We start from the raw sequence: 26,550 nt of genomic DNA, 5'->3' as shown, positions 1-26,550 counted from the left end.
ACAAGGAGACATTGGGTTGGATTGAAGGGTAACTAAACCAAAGGGGCAGAAGTGCTGCTCAGAGTGCTCTGCCCCTATGGCTTTAATCGGCACTGCTTGGCTTTCTGTACTTGTGGAGTGCAGACACATCGAATTATCTGAGATCCATACTCCAAACACTCAAAAAGCTGAGCAGAACCGATGAAAGCTGAAGGGGCACAGCGCTCTGCGGAGGTCTACTGCCTCTTTGTTTTTTCAACAAAGGTTTAGTTACCCTTTATATTGCCGAGAAAAGCAAATTTATTACCATACTATATCCGTAACATCTAAAAGCAAAACAAAATGTAAAGTAAAACTGTTCACGCAGTCACATCAACCACGATCCACAACCATATGGGACAGAACAATGGAGTCCTTGGAGGTACAAACTCTTGTGCCAATCTGCCCACATACACATTTTTCTCCCACTGTTATCTCCAGAGGCTCTGGGGCAAACTACACCTGCACGTGAGGGACTGCAGGGCATATCACTCCTTTGCTGCTGTGTGCAAACTGGTGCTCAAAATTCCCACTAGAATTGAGAACCTTTCCAACTGCTCCCTTCACCTCTTCCCTTCCTACACCTATAGTCACGGTAGCCTTTTCCTATTGCTTTCTGCCTGGGTTTAACCTGTCTGGAGTGAAGAACAAAACAAGATATGACTGAGAATGAATACAAAAGATTGGAAAGCAACCGCATTTACAAAGTTAAGCAACATCTTCTGAAGAGTTTTAACAAAGCAGTTGTGTGACATGGCTGCACATTATGTTAAATGATAGATTTGGCTCTGCTACATCTGTGGCTCAGTATACTAAACAAAGAAGGACAGGATGGACTACTTACTTTCTCTTACGTCTGGAATGTGAATTGCTTAGCTCATAATGAATCATTTCGAACATGCAGTAACTTAAATTTGTTTAACAGACAACCCTTGTGTTTCCTGGAAGCCCAAGAAGTGACCACATGAGTGGGTGTAGTCATGATGTCAGGACTCGGCAAGACAGATGTCTGTGATCCAGGGAATTCTGTCACATACATCACTGGATAAATTATTTAGTGACCACTACCTACTAATGACGTGCTACATTGTGAACGCATATTTCTGTATATTGTGAGAAGCGCAGTCATTGCCTGTCTATTCCTTCTATTCACCTAGATGCATGTACCCACCAGATGCCGTCTAGCTGAGAATACTGATCCAATATTGTAAATGTGTAACACAGTCCTAAATGAGGGCAAGTGATCAGTAATTATAATTATATTCAACTTTTAACTCTGTGCTACTGTATGGATAAAATTTTTGTACTTTTGAATTTTTTTTATTAAAATATAGATAAAAAGACCTACTGACCTGGTAATTTAGTCACTTAACCTTTCTGAGCCACTAATTCTTTGCACCCTTTAGATGCAATTTTTCAAGGGTTGACTCAACGTCACAGGAAATAAAACATGTCTGCCTATTAACTCTTTCAGGGTGATGATGCCAATTTGACGCTGGGTAGTGGTGGTGGTGGTGGGAAGGGGGGCAGGTAAAAGACACCTTTGAATGCATTTTATTTATATTGGGCTGAAAAACATTTTCTACTTAGTACTCAAAACTTTTAACGATTTGTCCTGGTCAACCGTCATCTCATCTTTTAATGCTGGCTTAAAAGCTTACATCGGCTGACAAATGGCAAGTGTTTGCTTGTTTGTCGGCCTGTTCCTTTTGGGCCTTGTAAAATGTCCCTAAATTAATGTTTATGAGCTCCCACAAATGCAGAGATAGGTGTTAAAGAAGGAGATATCAGATCCCTCCTCTGATGGATTTCACTGTGAAATAGTAAGAGCAGCCTGCATTGTATGTGAAAAGATGTTGTCTCAGAGGACAACCCCTGTCCACCCCCTGCATGCACTCCATACATAACACTGGTACTACTGACCACTACCGTATCTGCTCCTTTTCAGCCACTTCCTCCTGCATTTGGTCTATGATGAGGTGGGAATTACCAGCAGCTGCATGATTCTCAATGTCCACACATTCAGGATTTTTGATGCAGGTTTTGAAGCCAAAGCCTGGAGTGGATTGAAAAAAGTGGAGAAGTTCTATCTGCCCTTAATACTTTCATGAAAAAGCTTGAACGTGTGGCAGCACCCTTAATAAATCCATCCTAGAAACCTGGTGTACGGTTAGGAGGCTAATGTATATAACCCTTTGGGTGGTTCCACACATATCATTTTGAGAAAAAACACTCCTTTTTGAAGAGTTTTTGTCAGTTTTTTTTTTCTTTAAAAAAATATCTGCAGCCTGTAAGAGAAATATATAGGTAAACTTCTACAGTTGAGTCACATTATTATGACCACCAGTTAAAATTCACAGTAACCACCATGTGCAGCATGGACAGCAGCTACATGGGCTGGGAGTGACTGCTAGGTTGTCACAGGTATCTGGAGCCATTCAGTGCATCCCACAGCTGCTGGAGGGAGTGTGGGGGAGGATCCATAGAGCGAACACAATGATTGACCTGGTTCCACAAATGCTCAATTGCATTCAAGTCTGGAGAATTAAGGGGCCATGGTAATACTTGGAAGTCTGGGTCAAGTTTTCGGCATTCCCCAGACCATAATGCTGCCATCACCAGCTTGTGTTCTTTCAGCAATGGTTGCAGGGTATTTATTCTCTGATGTTTCTCACCTGACACCCTAATATCTATGCATGAAACAGAAAAAGTGGCTCATCGGAGAAGACAGCCATTTACCAATCAGTGGTGGTGCATATCTAATACTGCCACGAAAATTGAAGCCTTTCTGTCTTCTTCGGAGCCCCATATGCAGTAGGGATCACTGAACTGTTGTTTTAGATACACGTCTGATAACCCCCTGGTTCATTTTGGCTGTGAGTTGTCCACTGTAACATTTCGTTCCACCCTTGCGTGCTTTACTAGCCGGCGTTCACATCTCAGATCAGTAGAACGTGGTGCTTTGCAGTCTCCACATCGCTTGTTCGAAAATGGCGACAGCACACGACATTTGACTTTCTTCATGAACTATGGGGAAGATTTATTAAACTGATGCAAAGGAGAACTGGCTTAGTTAGCCAAAGCAACCAATCAGATTCCACCTTTCATTTTCCAAAGGAGCTGTGAAAAATTAAAGGTGGAATCTGATTGGTTGCTATGGGCAACTAAGCCAGTTCTACTTTACTCCAGTTTGATTATTCTCCACCTATGTGCTGCCGATGCCAAAAAAAGGAAGTGACTTCACCGTCTATGAATAGTCCATTTTTCTGTGTTGTTTTTCTTCATTTTTGGCACTTTTTTTTTGATCAGTGGTTTTCCCACAGGCTTCTCTATAAGACTGGAAAAATGAAAAAAAAAAGAAGCATGTAAAAATGCGTGGCTAAATAAACTGACACACAAAAAACGCTGGTAAAAAAAAAATAACATGAAGTTCATGGATATCTCTAACTACTCATAAAATTCTTCAGTGTGATGTGCCATGACATCCCTTTCTCTCTCTTGTTGCTCTTTCAGTGTTCACTGCTCTTTGAGATTATACTCAATAACAGTATCAGTAGGTTCTGTATAAACAGATGAGCTGGGGCCACCGGACATATGTCAAACAGCCAAGATTTCAGCATTGCAATGCTACTGTCCTGTACATTGAAACATAATGAAAGTAAAAGGGGCCATGTTGTGACTTGCCAATTGCCACAACCATGATCCAACAGTACAAATCCAAACCTATTGCACTTCTGCCACTGTCGATTGTAACTCAACCTCATTCATTTTTATTATGTTGCAACTTACAGCACAGAGGCATCATGAATCTGCTGCGATCTTTGGCCGTGTTGCAGTGAATGTCACGTAGCCCCGGCCATATAACATACTATCAGAGTAGGAGAAGAAAAAGCGGGACCAGGGGCGGATTAAGTGCAGGATAGGCCCGGGGCTGTCTACCGAACTTGTGCCCCTCCTTCCATTTTAGTTTAGTTTTTTTTTTTGTATGAAGAGGCTGCGGTGCTTCGTGAGCTCCACAGTCTCTTCCTAGGCCATATGACATCTCCAGACTAACAAAATACCCCAAATTGGCTCCTAATCTTTAAAATTTGGTCATCAAATTTAAAATAAATATAATTATAATAAAAAAGACATGGAGGAGAATACAGCACCACATACCTCTTACATCCATTGACATCTATTGTCATGTAGATCTTCTCTTTCCTCTTCTCCTCCGTTTGACCCAGACCGCCATGACAAATTCTTTCAGCCTCATCTCGTCTCTGCAGAGTTTGTTACACAGATACGTTAAATTTCTCAATTTTTCCATCAATCTCCACATCCTGGTGTCCCCACAGTGTCATCCTGCTGCCACTCCCAATACTGTGCCTGTGGTGCTCCCCAATACAAAGGTACTATACTGCTGAAAAAATAGTGATTCCAGTAGACTTAATCAAACTGGTGTAAAGTAGAACTGGATTTCCAAAGGAGCTGTCAAAAATGAAAGGTGGAATCTGATTGGTTGCTATGGGCAACTAAGCCAGTTGTGCTCCATGTAATAATCCCTGTATAGTTTCCCCAAAAATATTGTCCCTGTAATAGAAATGCCACTACAGTGCCTCCCCAATAGCAACATCCACAGTTGGCACACAAAATAAAACAAAAAAAACTAAAAGCTAAATACTCACCTATGTGTGTTGAGGCACGCGATGGCAGGCGCACACACGTCACTGTGCTGCATCCCGACACAGGTGCGCAATGACGTCACCATGCATGCCTGAGCCAGGATTTCACTACCGCATAGGTCTCAGGCCCACTAGGCCTGAAGCCTATGGCGGTGATCGGCAGCGGGACAGGGAACTATGCGCTTCTGTGCCCCTCTGCAATATGTGGGCGTTTGCCTGAGATCCTACTATAGAGTGAAAGAGAGCACTCCTTTTACACCATCGTCAGCTGATTTCACATAAATTGCTACAGACCCAGTTTACCCCAAAATCAGTAGTATCGGATCTCAGTTTCACCACAATAACAGAATCAAGGATTACTGGAATTACTTATGTGTCAAAGAAGGCAAACAGCCTAAAATCTGTAGTATTAGAGCACTTTGGATCCCCAATTAGTGCAGCTAGGTGTAATAGAATAGCATCTATTACCCAGGCTTTACACAGTTCAATTGTCCCTGCTTTCCATGGGGGGAGCGGCTTCCCATAGTCAGTATCCAATAAGCCTCATGATGGAGCACAGGTTTCCTCCAGGTCCCTTTACGCCTAGGTTGGTTAACAGTTTTGCTGGTTTTTACATGAAAAGTACATGGTGACAATTCACAAAGTGCGCTGCCACACCAAATGGATTCCTTTGATTTTGGTTTGTAATACTGTTAATGTTGAGATGCTCAGCAACAGTGATGGCCAGTTTGCATTGTTCGCCCGCGAACACATGCAGGCTGCCATCTTTTCTCATAAGTCCGGCGAGGCACAGGTAAGCCCTTGCCTGTGCCGCGAGCCGGTCTGAAACAAATGCGGTCAGCGGGAGCAAGCAGTTCCGAGAACAGCCACCGGGGGCCTTCATCGGGCTGTTCTCGGAACTGCCTGCTCCCGCTGACCGCATTTGTTTCAGACCGGCTCGCAGCACAGGCACAGGCAAGGGCTTACCCTCGCCAGACTTGTGAGAAAAGATGGCAGCCCGCATGTGTTCACGGGCGAACAATGCGAACTGGCCATCACTGCTCAGCAATTCTTGTTCTTAAATGCCATATTGCATTTTGCCTTGTAATGGAAATAACATATGTGGTGTAACAATTCAGAAACGTGTTCAATTGATGACAGTAGCTAATTGTTGTGGAGACAACACTTTTTCAAGGTTTTAGGTATTTGCAGGTAGAACAGCTAGTGGAGCCACATTGAAGAAGGCCCTTGCGTGACAACATGTTTGCATTTTTTTGGTAACAGGAGAAACATGCATTGATGGCGCTAGAAGGTTTCCTAATGTGATACCTCTTCTGGCCACAAATCTGCAAACCTGATTGAGAATACTACTGTGGGGGGTCATCTTTTCTTTTTGAATAGTATGTAATTCCCTCCCTATGATAGTTTGAAATTGATCCATCGTATTAGTTGTCGATTGTACTGGGTAAAACTCTGGATTAGTGACTTTTATAGGGGTCACTGCACTGGTTCCAATTTTTGGCTTTGTATTTTCATTTAAATTGTAGAGATGAGCCGAGCAGGTGCCATAGCAACTGGGTGCCTGCTGTTTCATACAGCAGGCATCTGCGGCTAATGTCCGCGATCGGCAGTAATGCCGATTGTGGACATTTAACTTCTCAGATGCTGTAGTCAAACCACACCATGGCATCTAAGCACCTGTATTACCAGAAGCGCGTGCTTTCATTAATACTCCCTCATGTGGTGATCAGAAGAGCCGGAGCTTGTGTGCAGCAGCCCCAGTAATAGAGACTGACAGGAGGCTGATGCGCAGTGTTTCCTATGGAGCCCCTGCATGTAGTAGGGCTCCATAGGAAACTAGTAAAATCATAATATGAGAATAGCAATCTAAAGATTGCTTGTTATAGTTCCCTATGAGAACTATAAAAAAGTGTAAAAATAAAATAAAATTTAAATCACCCTCCTACAGATTGCCCTTCAAAAATTTGCCTGCATACAGATCTGCACACAACAAAAAGTTGTAGGGGAAAATGACAACAAAGGGGGAAAAAAATTGGAAATTTTGTTTTCAGTATCAAAACGCAAGAAAAACTATGCATATGTGGTATTGCGGGATTCATACTGAGAATGAAGATCACAAGTCAGTTTTACTACATAGTGAACGCTGTAAAAAAAAAAACATAAAATTTTTCCAATTCCAACCCATTTGGAATTTTTGGTCCCACTTCCCACTACATTCTACACAATATTAAATGGTGAGATTAGAAAGTACAACTTGTCCACCAAAAAACAAGCCCTTATATGGCTATGTGAGTGAAAACAAAACAAAAGTTATGGCTCTGGTAATGAGGGGAGTGCAAAACGAAAATGCAAAGGTGAAAAAAACAACGGGGTAGAAGGGATTAATTATTGTTTCATTCTGAAAAAAATGTTTTGTACTGTAATGGCCCATATAAATTGATGAATGTCCAGCAATGTGGAATACCAATCGAAGTGTGCATCAGGTACAAAATTTAGACCTTTGGATAATACAGCAATTTGATCAGAACTTGATAAATTGATTACAGCTCTGTGCTGTTGTAGATTTCTGGCTAGGCGCATGGACTGCCAGAGGATGCACCTAATTGATGATGAGGCGTGTGCCTTGTCATAAATTAGGCGCGACCTCCGTCAGTGCAGGGCTTATCAAGTCAGGCGCAGTAAGTGCCAGTATTGATAAATCGACCCCTATTTGTTCAGATGGTTACGTTATTTTGTATTCCTCTGTATTCTGGATATCTTGATTTTGTTCGTTTGTGCTTCCGCCAGCCCTGTGTCGTTTTTTTATTTTTTGTTGATAACTGTGATAGGGCATGGATTAGAAGCACCTGAATCAGAGGTGTCTGAATACCCTTCTGAGGTTTCTGCTTCCAGGGAACTAAAACTGACATTTTTATGGTGTGTTTTATTTTTCTTGGCAGTGCACTTTGTGAATTGTCATCAAAGTGACACATGTACTTTTCAAGTAAAAATCACTGAAAGGGTTAACTAACCTAGGCATAAAGGGAACTGGAGGAAAGCTGTCGTGAGGCTTATTGAATACTGACTATGGGAAGCCGCTCCCCTCATGGAGTGAACCTAAAAACTGATTTGGCGTATTTTTACTAATGTCGGTTCACTTTTCATGTTTTTTTTTTTTTTTTTTTTCATACTTTTATTTGCCTATTCACTTGTTTCATATATATCCAGGTATTTAATGACTTCTACCATTAGCGTACATAAAGAAGTAAGGGCCCCATAGTAAGGATCAAACCAGGCACCCCACACAGGACAGAAGGGTTTCTGCCTAAACCCTTTCAATCACCCTTGGGCCATTTTTTCACTCCCTCATTTTCTAAAAGTTGTGTTCTCTTAGGCCTCTTTCACACGGGCGTTGCGGGAAAAGGTGCGGGTGCGTCGCGGGAACATGTGCGATTTTTCCGCGGGGGTGCAAAACATTGTAATGCGTTTTGCACTCGCGTGAGAAAAATCGCGCATGTTTGGTACCCAAACCCGAACTTCTTCACAGAAGTTCAGGCTTGGGTTAGGTGTTCTGTAGATTGTATTATTTTCCCTTATAACATGGTTATAAAGGAAAATAATAGCATTCTTAATACAGAATGCACAGTACAATAGGGCTGGAGGGGTTAAAAAAATAAAATAAAATTTTTACTCACTTTAATCCACTTGCTCGTGCAGCCCGGCATCTCTTCTGTCTTCTTTTTTGCTGTGTGCAGGAAAAGGATCTGTGGTGACGGTCATCACATGGTCCGTCACATGATCCATCACCATGGTAAAAGATCATGTGACGGACCATGTGATGACCGCAGTGATGTCACCACAGGTCCTTTTCCTGCACATAGCAAAAAAGAAGACAGAAGAGAAGCCGGGCTGCGTGAGCAAGTGGATTAAGGTGAGTTTAATTTTTTTTTTTAACCCCTCCAGCCCTATTTTACTATGCATTCTGTATTCAGAATGCTATTATTTTCCCTCATTACCATGTTATAAGGGAAAATAACAATGATCGGGTCCCCATCCCGATTGTTTCCTAGCAACCGTGCATGAAAATCGCACCGCATCCGCACTTGCTCGCGGATACTTGCGATTTTCACGCAACCCCATTCATTTCTATGGGGCCTGCGTTATGTGAAAAATGCACAAAAAGGAGCATGCTGCGATTTTCACTCAATGCACAAGTAATGCGTGAAAATCACTGCTCATGTGCACAGCCCCATAGAAATGAATGGGTCAGGATTCAGTGCAGGTGCAACGCGTTCAACTCACGCATCGCATCCGGGCGGAAAACTCGCCCGTGTGAAAGGGGCCTTAGAGGGTAGAGTCCTGACCAAGTTTTCACCTCCAGTAGAATATTAGATAAACTGGGCCCTCTCATGCCCTGGGCCCCATAGCAGTCGCATGGTCTCCTGCTATGGTAGTTACATTTTGGTTGGTTTATTTGAATGGAGATTATTGCAATCGAATTCTGGTTTTACTTATTAGGCTACTTTCACTCTCGCGTTTTGGGCGGATCCGTCATGGATCTTCAAAAACGGATTCATTACAATAATACCACTGCATGCATCAGTCATGAACGGATCCGTTTGTATTATCTGTAACATAGACAAGGCAAATCCGTCATGAACTCTATTGAAAGTCAATGGGAAACAGATCCATTTTCTATTGTGCCAGATTGTGTCAGAGAAAACGGATCCGTCCCCATTGACTTACATTGTGTGCCAGGACGGATCCGTTTGGCTCAGTTTCGTCAAGCGGACACCAAAACGCTGCAGGCAGTATTTTGGCGTCTGCCTCCAGAGCGGAATGGAGACTGATCAAAGGCAAACTGATGCATTCTGAGTGGATCCTTTTCTATTCACAATGCATTCGGGCAAAACTGATCCGTTTTTGACCGCTTTTGGGAGCCCATGATGGATCTCACAAACGGAAAGCCAAAACGCGAGTGTGAAAGTAGCCTTACTTGCTTGTTTGCCTAGGTATTTAACCTAGCTACATTTTATACACTGTATTCTATGCTAAGGGTATCTCTATATACAAACAAACTGGAAAAAATGGCGTGGTGTTAAACAGGCAGGAAGTGCTCAACCCCATATGCAGTTGTGCATATATATAGGGGAGCAAATCCTGCACTTGTGGCCCGTTGCTCATGGCGATCCCCAGCAAAAATGCATACAGTGGAGGATGCCCGCAGCGAACCACAAGTACCACAATAGACATCCTACACAATTATGTGGATGTGATAATCAATATAATAATAGCAATGGTATCTCTACCTGAAACGCATAAGCGCTGCTATGTTTTAAACTTGTTTTGATATGTTCTGAGTTCCAACAAAGCATTGATTTTTAGCTGAGTGCTGAACCCACCTCTGCTTTTCCACTCTTCGTACATACTAGGTCATCTCCCTAATGAGAAACAGCACCCCCAACAATACCCCCAAGGCTACTCAGCTACCCAGGGCAATTTTCTTTTGAGACACTCAGTACCCTTGTTCTTTTAGAATGAAAACTAGCTTGCATATCTCACTCAGAGAAGTATTAAAGAGTTTATTCAACCCAATGCCCGAGCACCTCATATAAGTTATACTAACCCCACTCCCCAGCACCTGCACCTCCCCTGATCCCTGCATGGCCGCTACTGCATCTCGGCCAGAGGTGCCAGGTCATTATAGGGGTTGGATAACCCCTTTAAGCATGGGTCTCTCTCTCCCTCCCAGGCTTAGAGAATAACTAGGTCTTGAGAATAACTGTGAGGTCTTGGAGACCTCACAGTGTTATATACCAATTTTCAAATGGAGCATGTTTGATTTGGGCAGAATTGATTTGGACCCGAGCCAAATTTTTGGAAAAATTTGGTGAATCAAAGATGAAACAAATTTAAAGAAATTTACTCGACTCTAGAGTAAGCCTACAGCCACTTAGATAGAGGGCTACAGCAGAGCAGCAGTGGACATGGGCCAACTGAGTAAGGCTGAGTTAACACTTCAGATATTTGGTCAATTATTTCCATCAGTGGTTGTAAGCCGAAACCGGGTGCAGGTCAAAAACATAGATCTTTCCATTACACCTTATCTCTGTGTAGGCTTCACTCCTGGTTTTGTCTCACAATAACTGATGGAAATAACCGACCAAATAACTAAATTGTGATCTTAGCCTAACAAGGGGATGGCTGGAATTATGGAACCCGCTCATTGGATTGTGATGTTTCCATAGCTTGTATTTACTTAAATAGGAGTTAAAGAAACAACATAGCTTGGTTATTTCTGTGCAATGTGTATTGTGATCTCAACTATGATTTAGGAATAGAGAATTAGAAATATCACTTTAAGTACTTGATGACATGTGCCAAACGTGTGTGAAGCTTGTTGTCTCTTTAAAGAAGGCACACTTTTCAGAGGGGAGTGGGCACCATAGCTGCCGGGTGCCTGCTGTTTCGCTCAGCAGACATGGGGCTAATGTCTGTGATCGGCCATAACGCTGATTGCAGGCATTTAACCCCTCAGATGTTGTGGTCAATTGTGTTCACGGCATCTAAAGCTGCTTTTCCTAAAAGTACACTCCTGGGGCCCGGACAACTTCCCCATGGAGAGATCGTATGCACTGCTGCGTCCCCAAACACCTTAACTATTAAAATATAAACCTATTTATCCTGTATAGTGAACATCGTTACATTAAAAAATCTAAATGGCTGAGTTTGTTTTTTCGTCACTTCAACTCCCAAAAAATTAGAAAAATTATCAAAAAGTAATACACATTTCAAAATAGAATTATTAAAAACTACAGATAATTCCACAGAAAAATGAGCCCCCCACATAGATCCATAGATGGAAATGTAAAAAAGTTATGGAGGTCAGAATATGACAATGCAAAGAAAAAAATATTGTTTTCCAAAGTCATGTCTATTCCAGTGTTAAGGACACAGGAAAAACTATATAAATGTGGTATTGCCCTAATCACACTGACGTGGAGAATTAAGAGAAGAGGTCAGTTTTACCTCATAAGGAACGCCGTAGAAATGAAACCCATAAAACTATGGTGCAGTAGTGTTTTGTTTTTCCAATCCCACCCTATTTGGATTTTTTTTTCCAGCTCCCCAGTATATCATATTCAGTATTAAATAGTGAAATTATAAAGTGCAACTTGTACACAAAAAAACAAGCCCTCATAAGTCTAAGTGAACAGAAAAATAAAAAAGTTATGGGTCTAGGATGGCAGGGAGTAAAAAACGAAAACGCAAAAACAGAGATTTAAAATTAGGGACTTTTTGAAGAATAGTTGGGCAATTTATTTGAATATTTCAAAACTGGTGTACACGAGTCACACATTTTTGGCACAACTACTATTTTAAGGCAAAATGTGCAACTTTTTCACTTTACCACCGCTCTCTGTGGGAGGGAACAGGCCATGGGTGGGCACAATATGCAATATGTGCACTCAAAAAACTGTACATAATACAACTGACATATGTGCCAACTTCCTGCTGGTGTAGCTTTCATTTTCTGGTGCACAGAACTCCCAAAGTATAGTATAGCAACAATCCTTGGAAATCACTAAACATGGATAGCATTCATGTTTTTCCATGGTTTTCATAGACCCATAGATTAATGTGCACGAGGCTCAAAAATAGGACACGTTTCGGCGGTGTTAAGATGGACGCATGGTCGGTCCATGGAAAACCCTTGATGTCTAAATACATACCATAAAGTCAATAGATACGTGTGCTGTCCGTGATTCACTGATGTGTGTAAGAAGCCTAATGCCTCATTCACACGTCAGTGTTTGGTCAGTGATTTCCATCAGTGATTTTGAGCCAAAACCAGGTGTAGCTCTAAATAAAGAGCAGATGCAGATCTTTCCCTTATTCCTTATCTCCGTGGAGGCTCCAATCTTGATTTTGGCTCACAATCCCTGATGGAAATCACTGATCAAAACATTGACGTGTGAATAAGGCATAAGACTGATGTACTGTATAATATGCTGTTCTTAAAGGGGTTGTGCAAGATCCTAAACAATATCATTTGATGGTGTAAACCTGCTCTAGTCTTCTACAGAACATAATAGTGTACCTGTCAACTTTTTCTAAGTCTTCAGTTCAATCTCCATGCTCCTGTTGCGCTCAATTGTTTACAATCCGAACTTCTAGGTTAAGGGTCCATTCACACATCCAATAAAATCAAGATAAAGGACGGCTCTGCCTCCTGGTTTGAGATGGTCAGGTGCACCTATCTGATGTCGCACTCAAAGCACCAAAATATTATAACAATAGTAGATGGGCACTCTAATATCCAGAACCACCGAGTAATTTGTTCATAATATTTAATCAGAGTAAAACAAATAATAGCAATATCATAAAATACAATCAATGAATCCAATATCTAAAATAGGCCTACAAACAAAATATGAACAATCTTATATTAATTCTAATAGCCGCTATAGATGGGGTAGATAAAACTAGTAATAAGCTGCCACCAGAACAATCTCCGGTTACAATGGTTGAATAAGTCGGGCGGGTAATAGGCACCTGCAAATAATCCCCAAGTGATGTGTTACACAAAGAAATATATAAACGTGAAGTGCAATATAATGCAATAATCCAAGTGCAATATAATACAAATAAAACCAGGAAAAGGGGGTATAATAGAAATAAATAAAAATTATAAGATGCTGGTGATCACTTTTCCGTGAAAAAAGAGACAAAAAAGTCAATTTAGATTGTGCAATGTTGCTGTATATGAATAGGTGATAGTCAATCACTATTTAAAGTGCATATGCTGCCCGTATTCAACAAGATTTTGTAGTGGCTATTCCACAACTGTAGCTAATACCTCCGGGTATAGCTATTTTGTTCCAATGGTCTGGTCAGTGTTAAATGCTCTCCATAATCAACCAGAGAAAATGCAGAGAAAATAAAATGTCAATTATTTAACAATCGCTGCACCTTGTAGTAGTACTCACGCTTGATGGTATATTCCGATCTGTAGCGTGGCTGTAAGAAGGCTTACCTCACGTATGATATAAGGAGGTACCTTGCTAGTATGTCTTGACTCTATGGTCCGTTTTCGCTGTTAACCGCAGTTGTCCAGAGCCGACAACTGCGGTTAACAGCGAAAACGGACCATAGAGTCAAGACATACTAGCAAGGTACCTCCTTATATCATACGTGAGGTAAGCCTTCTTACAGCCACGCTACAGATCGGAATATACCATCAAGCGTGAGTACTACTACAAGGTGCAGCGATTGTTAAATAATTGACATTTTATTTTCTCTGCATTTTCTCTGGTTGATTATGGAGAGCATTTAACACTGACCAGACCATTGGAACAAAATAGCTATACCCGGAGGTATTAGCTACAGTTGTGGAATAGCCACTACAAAATCTTGTTGAATACGGGCAGCATATGCACTTTAAATAGTGATTGACTATCACCTATTCATATACAGCAACATTGCACAATCTAAATTGACTTTTTTGTCTCTTTTTTCACGGAAAAGTGATCACCAGCATCTTATAATTTTTATTTATTTCTATTATACCCCCTTTTCCTGGTTTTATTTGTATTATATTGCACTTGGATTATTGCATTATATTGCACTTCACGTTTATATATTTCTTTGTGTAACACATCACTTGGGGATTATTTGCAGGTGCCTATTACCCGCCCGACTTATTCAACCATTGTAACCGGAGATTGTTCTGGTGGCAGCTTATTACTAGTTTTATCTACCCCATCTATAGCGGCTATTAGAATTAATATAAGATTGTTCATATTTTGTTTGTAGGCCTATTTTAGATATTGGATTCATTGATTGTATTTTATGATATTGCTATTATTTGTTTTACTCCATTCACACATCCGTAGAATGGGTCCGGATCCATTCCGCAACGTTGCAGAACGGATCTGGACCCGTTAGTTTTCAATGGGACCGGAAGAGATGCGGACAGCACACAGTGTGCTGTCCACATCCGCATTTCCGGTGGGCGGCCCCGATTTTACGGTGCGCGGCTCCCGAATAAAATAGAACATGTCCTATTCTTGTCCGCAATAGCGGACAAAAATAGGCATTTTTATAGGGGTGCCGGCCCGGTGTATTGCGGATCCGCAATACACAACGGACGTGTGAATGGACCCTTAGGGCTGTGAACTGCAAGATCAGGCAAAGATGTAAACGCCTACTACACCATTCACTGGACTGAAAACTCCACCTGCTACACCCTTCATCATCCCCAGGAGGGTCAGGCATTCCAAATGTCATCACACCTGGCCCTGTCAATCAATGTCCAGAGAGAGCAGAGTCTCCAGGCGTTATGTCAATGTCCCCGTTTCTCCAAGAGACTCATTTGCATATATAGAACATTTTTCTCATATGAACATGGGACCAACACAGATGCCTTCTGCTGCCAAGCGCACATGTAACAGGTCAGACAGTTTTATAGGTAGAAATCTGCTGACAGATGCTCTTAAAAAAGGGGTGTGACTTAGCAGAAGGTGGGTGGGGCTTCACCAGAAAAGGGAGGGTGGGTGGGATCATTCTACTGTGTAGGGGCACTAGGGGGGCATAACTACTGTGTGTGGGCACTAACAGGGCATAACTACTGTGCGGGGCTATTAAGTTGGCATGGTTACTGTGTGGTGGCACTATGAGGGCATAACTACTGTGTGAGGACATTAACAGGGCATTTCACGGTGTGGGGGCACTAAGGGGGCATAACTACCATTTGAGTGGGGGGGGGCTTCTATTGCAAGCGTGGGCTGTCTTGACTAGCTGTGGGAGGGAGGGTTGTGAGGAAATTGCTTTGGTGGTGGGGGGTATTCAAAAATTTGGTAGTGGACTCAGCCTTTTCTAGTTACGCCCTGCCTGGGCTTATTCTTTCTACTTTATAAAATGTAACTCCGACACAGGCACTGTTATTTCATTACATGTATCATTTACCCAAAATATTTTATTTTTATAAACCTGTTAGCAAAAAAGATTACAAAATGTTCGAGTTCCCATCCTTACAAAGGTCTTCAAGTTAAAACAGTAAATGGTTGTGTCAGAGAAGGAAAGGCAGGGTGGGTGGGATGAATAACCTAGAGGAGGCGGGCGGGGGAGGAGGAGGCAGAAAGTGGAGAACTGGAGGAGAATGACACAAGAGAAGCATCAGTTGAAGGCAACAATCCCAGCCAGACAGCACAGCAGACAGACCACAGCACAAGCAGGAGGTGAGGAGGGGGCTTCTCAAGTTGTGTGCAGTCAGGGCTCTCATCTGTGAGATGTCTTGGAAGGCACCTTCGCTTTAACCATTTAATTGATCAAGTAATACTTATTTCTTTTGTCTGTGAGCGATATTTAGGAACTCTATTAGCGGACACAGTAGAGCTGACTTTTACATGTTTGTTTCTATTGCATTATGTTATCATTTGTACTTTTTACATAGGACTACAGGGAAACCTTTATGCAGCAATGTCCAGAAAGGACAATTTCAGCTCTTTTATATCGGTGTTTCGCACAGTGAAAGGTTCTTTGTTTGGTAGTCTGCAATAATTATTATTATTCATTATTTGGTGGTTATTAGTTTGTGCAAATGTTTGGTAGAAAGGTGCGTAGTCCTGCAGCTGAGGTTTTAGGTTCCAATTGCAATATCAAATGTCTACCCTGCCCTGTTATTAGATGAGCTGAGAACTCTCATTGTGCAGTCTGGAGCGTAGACTCGCACATAACTGCTGGACCTTGAATGACTAATGCAAATCTAGAAATGTATTGAGATTGAGAAGCACAGTAAGTAGTCGCCGTCCCACCAGAAGCCTGGATTTCTGTATTTTCCAAGCACATCAAATATGTACATACAAGGGGAGATATAGCATTTGTTTCCTAAAATGAGACATTTGGCTCAACCCATTAGTTGCCTGGCTGTTAATAAATCCGCTGCATTTTACAACACTGATTTACCGAAGAACTTTTTTGAAAATGTCAAATGTCAAGAAAGGCGCAAAAGTGTATAAAGCACATCCATGTGTGGTCCTGGCCAGGGGGGGGGGGGGGGAGTACATAGAAATCATGGAGCCCCATAGCAAGACTCGGTATTGGGAACCACCTCCAAATATAAAGTAACAATTTTTGTACCATATGATCGATCCGCGTGCTTTCCGCACCCGTAGGTCCGTTCCGCAAAAAAAATAGAGAATGGTCCTATTCTTGTCCGCAAAAATCCAGACCGCAGACCTATTGAAGTCAATGGGTCTGCAGAAAATGGAGATGCAACACAGATGGCATTTGTACTTTGCGGATCCGTGATTTGCAGACTGCAAAAAGGATACGGCGAATGCATAATGCCTAATACAGTACCTGCAAAGTGAATGAGATTAGACACATCTCATGTTCACTTTGTGTCTTTTTTCTCTGTGTGAAACTCTGCACGGATATTTCTAGATAGATTTCTAATCCCTCGCCCGTGTGCAGGCACCTTAAGGGGGGACTGAGCCCTCTCAGTACAGTGTGCCAAAGTCTGTCTGAGTCAGTTAATTCTTACTAACTGAAGCAATGAGCAGTAATATAAAGCACAACCTTTCCGGAGCACTTTGGAGGATGTCCTATCTTATGACCTATGTTGCTGGGCTCTTCATGAAGTCCTGAATGAGTCTGGTATTGCCAAGAACTTCTCTTGTCCCATTTCCTCATCTGGCAGCTGTCTGTATGTCCATTTTTTACTCTCCGCTTGTCATCTGTATTCCATGGACACTGCTCAGATTAAGGGTCCATTCACACATCCGTGTGTGTTTTGCAGATCCGCAAAACACGGACATCGGCAATGTGCGTTCCGCCTTTTGCGGACCGCACATCGTCGGCACTATAATAGAATATGCCTAATCTTGTCCGCAATTGCGGACAAGAAAAGGACATGTTCTATTTTTTTTTTCAGGAACGGAATTGCGAACCCGGAAGTGCGGGTCTGCATTTCCGGATCCGAGCAGCACATTGTGCAGCCCCATAGAAATGAATGGGTCCACAATTCCGTTCCGCAAAATGCGGAACGGAATTGCGGACGTGTGAATGGACCCTAAAATTAATTTCTAGAGCATCTCCTGGTCCAGGAAAAACAGTAAGAGAACACCGAATGCCTTCCATGTTGAGTCCATGGTTTTTCACAGACCCGCAGGTCCGCATCATGGACTAGTCTCTGTGGTTTTTCTGCTGACCTACGGTGAGTGGAAAATCAGGGATATGTGAATAAACCTTAAAGTCAATTGGTACGTGTGCTGTCCATGGAGAACACGGACAGCACACATCTGTTATTGACTGATGTGTGAATCAGGCATTAGTCAGAGAGGTGAGCTTCTGCAAGGAATGACTCCCCCTATGGAGGACTCTGTGGTACTTAAAGGGTTCCACTTCAAGAATGGACACAGAATGTAGTAGCTAACAGACGTCTTTACAAGGAGGCACCAATGATTTGTTGCAAAGATAGAGAGGCTCTGTAAGGTTAAAGTGGTAGTTGCCTTTTTTCCCTGTCCGTGGGTTGTTTCTAGTATTGCAGCTCAAAATCCTTTGAGGGTCAGGGTGTGCCTAAAGTGGCTGCTGTAGCTCTTTGGGAGGACATTACTTTAAGGGTACTTTCACACTAGCGTTTTTCTTTTCCGGCACTGCGTTCCGTCATAGGGGCTCTATACCGGAAAAGAACTGTTCAGTTTTATCCCCATGCATTCTGAATGGAGATCGATCCATTCAGGATGCATCAGGATGTCTTCAGTTCAGTCACTGAACGGCGTTTTGGACGGAGGAAATACCGCAGCATGCTGCTGTATTATTTCCATCCAAAATTCCGGATCAGTTGCCGGAATGCCGGATCATTAATTTATATTGAAATGTATTAGTGCTGGATCTGGCATTAAAAATACCGCAATGCCGGATCCGTAAAAATGTGAAAAAAAATATATAACGTATCTTGCAATGCATCCGCATCCGGATCCGTCTACAAATGCTGTCCATTTGCATGCAGATTGCCGGATCTGGTAGGCATTTCCCGCGACTTACCTTAAGTGGGACACCTTGGGCTCATCCTACAGTTCTTTACCAGTCTACTTGCAGAAGCTCAGGTCTACTCTCTCCCTCAGACCAACAACATGTCTCCACCACACACACCCTTCCTACTCTCTCCAAATACTGTCCATAAGTCATCTCTTTGCTGCCTCCTCCTACCAATGTTGCAGAGTAGCATTCCAGCACCACAACTCACACCTGTGTCGGGTTCCTCCTGGGCCTACACTGATGTTGGCACCTCTTCCAGCAACTCTGATTGTGTCACCATCAGTGATGACCAGTTCGCATTGTTTGCCCGCGAACATATGCGGGCTGCCATCTTTTTTCACAAGTCCGGTGAGGCACAGGTAAGCCCTATTTACAGTAGAACATTAATAGTTTTCTAAAAGATACATATCATCAGTTTTTTATGTAGGGGAAAGTACCCACCTCCCCCAAAAGTTGCCGATCCCCATTCTACAGCTGTAACTGAATTACAGAAGGGAAAAATGAAACTGCTTCTATAGTGGCAGAGAATTCTTTTGGTTCCAAATATCTTGAATAATGAATAAGATAATGAATAATAATAAATTATTGAAATCTGTTAATAAAACAATTGTACAATTCTGGATGTTCTAGACTTATGCTGAATGTACATGTCAATGTGACAAAGTGAGTTTATGCTGCGGATTTCAACCTTTGCAATGCATAGGGTAATATCGGCAGCAAATCTGCTGCAGACATACAACATAATCCTCATCTAAATCCATGCGCTGTTGCGTATTTTAGATAGACACACTGTCGATTTTTTGATGGCAGAAAATATACTATATTTTTTGGACTATATAGCACACTTTTTAGAAAGAACTTGCTTGATTTTTAACTATTGCATGACAGCTGCAGTGCACGAAATTGCATCCAACCTATTGTGTACCTGTGAACTGCAGCTGTCACTTGATAGTTAAATCAGTAGTGCTACAAAAAGTCATGATATGGCACTAGCAAAATGGCCCTATTGCACAGGCCATTTGTTCCTTAGATTTCCCTATTGTTGTGGAGAGCTGTGTGTGTATGCGGCAGTTTTCCCCTCTGTATGGGGACAAGCTATTGTTTGCTGGCAGCAGATCCCGGTTTACACAGCGTGACACAATGAGTTTGTGCTGCGTAAAAGATGGGATCACCCAATGAACAAGTGCATATGTACAGCCAGGAACATTTGTGGTCACTAAGGGCAGTTTCACACAAATTTGTTCAGTCTGTGAAATTTGCTCCGTGTGAGAACACTATTTTCCAGGCTGAACACTGTTTAAGGCTACACCTGTGCACCAATTTCTGCATGAAACAAAAAAGCAAAGTGTAGGATCCCCACCGATTGAATAGTTATCCCCTATCCTGGATAACATCACATAACTGGAATACACCTTTAAAGGGATGGAAAGGATTACACTTGTATATACTCATAAAAACCCATATATACACATCATACTACTGTTCAGAAGTTATATCAGGGAGTCCCTGCAGAATGTGTGCTGTATGATACACAGAAAGTTTTAACATATGCTGCCCACTTAAATACAGTAGACCATGTCCATCAAACACCACTAATCTAATCACAAGTACTGCATATGACTCCTGTATCACACCCTAAAAATACATATATACTCCACACCAGACCACACAGTGTATTTAGACTCTGCCACTATCATATACAGTATATCTCTAGAATGCAGACTCCCTAAGTCAGTGCAGACTCCGTACTAGACCCTAAATTAAATGCAAACTTCAGACCAGAGTCCAGATTAAATATAGTCCTGAGACAAGACCCCCCAACACACACAAAAATAAACACCCTGAGTCAGAGCCTAAAAACAACTACAAACCCCGACCGGATTCTAAAATAAGGGACCTTAAAATAAATACAGACACTAAATCTGGCCATATTTGATAGCAGTTGGTTGAGGGTTGGACAAACAATCATCTGGTGAACATCTGTTTCACAGACATGGCCATACACATTATAGTCAATATTGGCCGTTGCAACTTCTCAAACTGCCACACACCTTCAATGAAACCGAACGATGGACCAAAGATCTTTCTTTTAGTTCGACTATTGGACAAAAATATTAAACACGGCCAACTTACTTTCAAATGTTAATGCTTTTTCATTGGTCGGCTAAAATGATAGTTCGATGTTGAATTTCAATGACGAACATTTGTTTTGGTTGAAATACTGTAGTCTGTTTTGATCAACTTTAGACTAGTGTGTATGACAACCCTTAAATAGCGACCACCAGACCAGAAACCAAAATAAATAAAGATCCCAGAATATTACAGGCTCCAGACCAAACAGATAACTACAAACCCAAGAGTCAATAAAGTGTTGTTAGTAACTAGTCCAAACCCCCTAAACTATTACTGACCGCCAGGTCAGACCTCAAAATAAATTATGAACACCTCAGACCCAACACCCAAAAATAACTACAGACCCAGTATGAGTAGAATCTAAAAGTTACTCCCAGCATACAGGAGAAGACAAATGGTACAGTTCGTTGTCCATATATACAGAACAAGAGCAGAACAGAATGAGAGCATATAATGAGAATTACACCAAAATGTTGTATATCGGGTTAAGGATTTAATTTGCCAGCCTTGGATCTGTCTGCTAGATGTGGGCTGGTCCCACCATTCTTAACTGGGGGAAGTGTGAGTGTAGAGCAGCAGATGGGAATAAAATAGCCCTGTGGGCCAAGAACAGAAGGCTATAAGAAGGGCCAGTCTCTGAGGGAGAGAAGAACTGAATGTAATAGAAGGTAGAGCAGCCATTTCAAGGGAGAGTGCATGGACAAAAAGCCAGTGAAGGTAGCACGCATCAGACTATAAACTAGAATTTGGATTGGATTAGTAGCTTCAAGCACTCTATCATACCCAAGAGACAGACTGGCCATCTGTTACAGGACTGCACCTCGCAGTTGGGTATTGCAGAATTACTTACTGAATAGAGAGGGAGAGAAAACGCACTCCTTTGCTAAATCGGAAAAATGGCTTATTTTAACTTGAAAAGGACTTAGAGGTGACAACTATACTGCCTATGCCCTTTATGCAGCCTTGGGAAAAACTATTTGATGCAAAATTTAGAAGACTGTGCCCACTCTTGCAAGTGTGTGTATGTACCAACTGTCTCGTTTCTTCTGTAAAACTCAGTTGCTAATAACTGATAAGCGGCGCTGCCCCCCGACATGTTTTGCCTAGTACCGGCGTCTTCAGGGGTTAGGGCCATTGTCGGGGGGGGGCAGCGCCGCTTATTAGTTTTAATACAGCAAAGCACTCGGTGAAGTCACATTTAGAATAGTAAATGCTGAAACATACAGAATAGTTAAAACTGAAACATTGTACCCGATTAGAACTTGCAGTGCGCAGCCAGTAGGGAAACAATATATTCATCCTGGCTATGAATGAATAGCAGGAATATACAGGAATACTGAGAACTGAGTGACTAGCTTGACATTTTAAAATCACTTATTTTATTAAAACTGTTTAATAGGATACTAATAAAAATGTGGGCCATCCTACTCAGCAGTTAATAGCTTTCCCTATATGCATAGTCATGCAGAGTTAGCGGTCCGTCACAGAGTAAGACTGTGTGAATATCTGATAAATACTTTTTGTGGGATAACCCCTTTTAAAGGAATAGTTTTATGGCATATTTGCATGGGAAGTACAGAAACAGCCAGACACATGCAAACCCACCTCCCCATTTGGTGCTGCCTGGATAGTAACATAGTTGATAAGTTTGAAAAATGAAATGCTCCAAACAGGGGACTGAAAGATCCCATACTTGGGATTGTTGGGGGCCCGAGTAGTTGGACCCCTAGCAATCCTCCATCCTGTGGGTAGGTTTTAGATGCTGTTTGTGGGATAACGTCTTTAGTAGAGGGGAGTCCGCTGTTGCTCCTTGGCCAGTGTAGAGAGGTTCTCCTTTGGAGGACCTGCCCTTCCTGGCGTTCTGCGATGGGAATGACACTTTAAAGCCTCTGATGTCACATCTGAATATCACATAATTCTCTTTGCCTGGTCACCTTGGATTTCAGTTTCAGGTGGCCTTTTGAAAATGTCATTACTGTAGGAAACTTAGAGGAGACTGTGTACAGCCCTGGAATGCTGCACCTTCCATTGTGATGCTGTTTGCAAATATTTGTTATTTAAGGAATACTCAAAGGATAGAGGAATTGTCTCTTTGTTCATGCTCAGGGTCATGCTAACATCAATCTGTAAAGACCAATAAACACTTTAAATGCTAATTTCACATTCAGATTTTGAGCACGTCTCTACCACATCCTGTACAGCCAGCAACATAATCATTTTGGTTTACTTACCTCTCCCTATTTACAGCAGAAATAAGGACTTTTATATTTTTGCACCCTCATAAATTAAAACCACAGACAAATGTTTGCAGCACAAACAATGTATCACATCTTCTTTTCTGAGCCCATTATTGTAGCAAGTCAATGTTTGAATTTGTTATTAGTGATGAGAGGCATAGGCAATATAAGTTTTCGCTATATTTTGCAAATTTTTCACATAATATTTGCAAATTCTAGAATTTGTAATCTCGTCATTATTTTCCTGATTGCACAAATCGGCACTAATGATGCGCATATTTTTGGTGCAATACATGCAACTTCACATTTTATCAGGTCTGAGTAGATATTACTGATTGGTGCACTAAGTATTGTTGTGACATCACAGCACTATGTCTGTAGTATGGATGTATGGACAGCAGAGAAACAGTAATTCCTATCACACTACCTAACACCCTGCACTGGAACCTATCATCTACACTATATCACTATCTAACTCTATCAAAGAGTGCTGTGCGGGATCGGTAGTTCATTAAAACAGTGGTGTTGGAGAATGTCACACTGCTTATATGAGAGGAGCCAGGACATGAGCACTAGTTGGAGGCTTGAGGTTTGGGTGTCCACGAGCTTGTTAAACCAAATATATTTGAAGCTGCTAAGATTCAAATTGCTTGTGTATTGAATAAAGGGTTAAAGTGTGTCTCTCCCTGCCATTCTTAAGTCCCATCAAAATTCCTGTGGGTGTCACCACTGGCCTGCACTATCACATGGTGTTGTTACTCTGCAGCAACCCTGACTGCTATAATTAGGAATGAGCGAATGGACTTCGGATGAAACATCCGAAGTCGATTTGCACAATACTTTGTTTGAATACTGTACGGAGCGAGAGCTCCGTACAGTATTCTCGAGATCGGGAAATGTTTTTTTACAGTAGAAATTAATTTATTAAGTTATTATGCGAAGTCTCACAAGACTTCAGGAAGTAATAACTTTGGCTCATCTGAGCCAATACATTCTATTACTACAAACCGGATTCCAGAAAAGTTGGGACACTAAACAAATTGTGAATAAAAACTGAATGCAATGATGTGGAGATGGCGAATGTCAATATTTTATTTGTAATAGAACGTAGATGACAGATCAAACATTTAATCCGAGTAAATGTATCATTTTAAAGGAAAAATACGTTGATTCCAATTTTCACGGTGTCAACAAATCCCAAAAAAGTTGGGACAAGTAGCAATAAGAGGCTGGAAAAAGTAAATTTGAGCATAACGAAGAGCTGGAAGACCAATTAACACTAATTAGGTCAATTGGCAACATGATTGGGTATAAAAAGAGCTTCTCAGAGTGGCAGTGTCTCTCAGAAGCCAAGATGGGTAGAGGATCACCAATTCCCACAATGTTGCGCAGAAAGATAGTGGAGCAATATCAGAAAGGTGTTACCCAGCGAAAAATTGCAAAGACTTTGCATCTATCATCATCAACTGTGCATAACATCATCCGAAGATTCAGAGAATCTGGAACAATCTCTGTGCGAAAGGGTCAAGGCCGTAAAACCATACTGGATGCCCGTGATCTCCGGGCCCTTAAACGACACTGCACCACAAACAGGAATGCTACTGTAAAGGAAATCACAGAATGGGCTCAGGAATACTTCCAGAAACCATTGTCAGTGAACACAATCCACCGTGCCATCCGCCGTTGCCAGCTGAAACTCTACAGTGCAAAGAAGAAGCCATTTCTAAGCAAGATCCACAAGCTCAGGCGTTTTCACTGGGCCAGGGATCATTTAAAATGGAGTGTGGCAAAATGGAAGACTGTTCTGTGGTCAGACCAGTCACGATTCAAAGTTCTTTTTGGAAATCTGGGACGCCATGTCATCTGGACCAAAGAGGACAAGGACAACCCAAGTTGTTATCAACGCTCAGTGCATGAGTGCGTGTGGCATGGGAAGCTTGCATGTCTGGAAAGGCACCATCAATGCAGAAAAATATATTCAGGTTCTAGAACAACATATGCTCCCATCCAGACGTCATCTCTTTCAGGGAAGACCCTGCATTTTTCAACAAGATAATGCCAGACCACATTCTGCATCAATCACAACATCATGGCTGCGTAGGAGAAGGATCCGGGTACTGAAATGGCCAGTCTGCAGTCCAGATCTTTCACCTATAGAGAACATTTGGCGCATCATAAAGAGGAAGGTGCAACAAAGAAGGCCCAAGACGATTGAACAGTTAGAGGCCTGTATTAGACAAGAATGGGAGAGCATTCCTATTTCTAAACTTGAGAAACTGGTCTCCTCGGTCCCCAAGAAGAAGGGGAGATGCCACACAGTGGTGAAAATGGCCTTGTCCCAACTTTTTGGGGATTTGTTGACACCATGAAATTCTGATTCAACATATTTTTCCCTTAAAATGGTACATTTTCTCAGTTTAAACTTTTGTTCCGTGATTTATGTTCTATTCTGAATAAAATATTAGAAGCTGGCACCTCCACATCATTGCATTCAGTTTTTCTTCACGATTTGTATAGTGTCCCAACTTTTTTGGAATCCGGTTTGTATATGGAAGGCTCGCTCTGTACAGTATTCAAACGAAGTATTATGCGAATCGACTTTGGATGTTTGGATGCTAAATATAGCAGTCAGAGTTGCTGCAGAGTGACAACACCAGGGCCTAGACAATGTATTTTGGTGCCCTAGGCAGACTATGGAAATTGCTCTTCTCCTCCCAATCAGATCAATTTAATATGACTTTACTTTCTAATATAGAGAGATAAGCACGTTTGAAAAGAAGCAGACGTTGGCATAACAAATAGAGTGACGTCTCAACTGATTAGATTTTTTTTCATTTTCTTCTCCATTTGGTCCAAACCATCATGATGACTTCTTCTGAAGGCTGTGCAGTTTACTAAGCAGACATCTGTGACCAGGGGTATGCTGCTCCTTCTGCTATATAAGAAGACACCAGATTGATTAGATGGGTAGATGGGGCCCGTTACAGATTTTGCATTAGGAACCAGGAGATTCCGGTTACATCTCTGACTTTGACTCATTGCTTCTGCAGACCATCTCCGAAGAAACTTCTTATCTAGCTTCCCCCTTAACACTGCTATCCTGCAGCTTCAACTATTACCTTGCCTGCTGCCCTATGTGCCCACATTAATGTACTAACAGTACTGCCCTGTGTCCCCAAATACTTTACTGTTGGCATAAAAGTGTAAAAAAAACTGATACCGAACTAGTAACTGATGGGCTCCAAAGCAGACTTTTCGACGCACAATTCCAGACCAGATCCCCCAAAAAAAATTCAAACCCAAGTTCAGAACCCAAAATTAACAGGGTTGCTCAGCCATGTAGTTTTTTGTGTGTTAGAAACTCTGTTGAGAACCTCCGTCACAGAAATTATCAAAATTAGGACTTTTTCTCCGCTGCAAAAATGTTATCCAGAATGAAGACTGAATGGATCCTATTATAGTCAATGAAATCTATT

General features: G+C 41.8%; 1 protein-coding gene across 1 annotated transcript in view; it reads left to right on the top strand.

Annotated features, from left to right (window-relative positions):
- Window positions 1-15,813: 15,813 nt before the first annotated feature.
- SERPINE2 (serpin family E member 2) overlaps window positions 15,814-26,550 on the top strand; it is an 86,215-nt gene continuing 75,478 nt past the window's right edge. Inside the window, 1 exon segment of the mRNA XM_040428010.1 lies at window positions 15,814-15,901. The gene's annotated coding sequence lies outside the window, so the exon portion shown is untranslated.

Source organism: Bufo bufo, chromosome 4, assembly GCF_905171765.1.
Source record: "Bufo bufo chromosome 4, aBufBuf1.1, whole genome shotgun sequence".
In the NCBI taxonomy this organism is placed as follows: Eukaryota; Metazoa; Chordata; class Amphibia; order Anura; family Bufonidae; genus Bufo; species Bufo bufo.
This window is presented reverse-complemented; position numbering and strand designations above follow the sequence as displayed.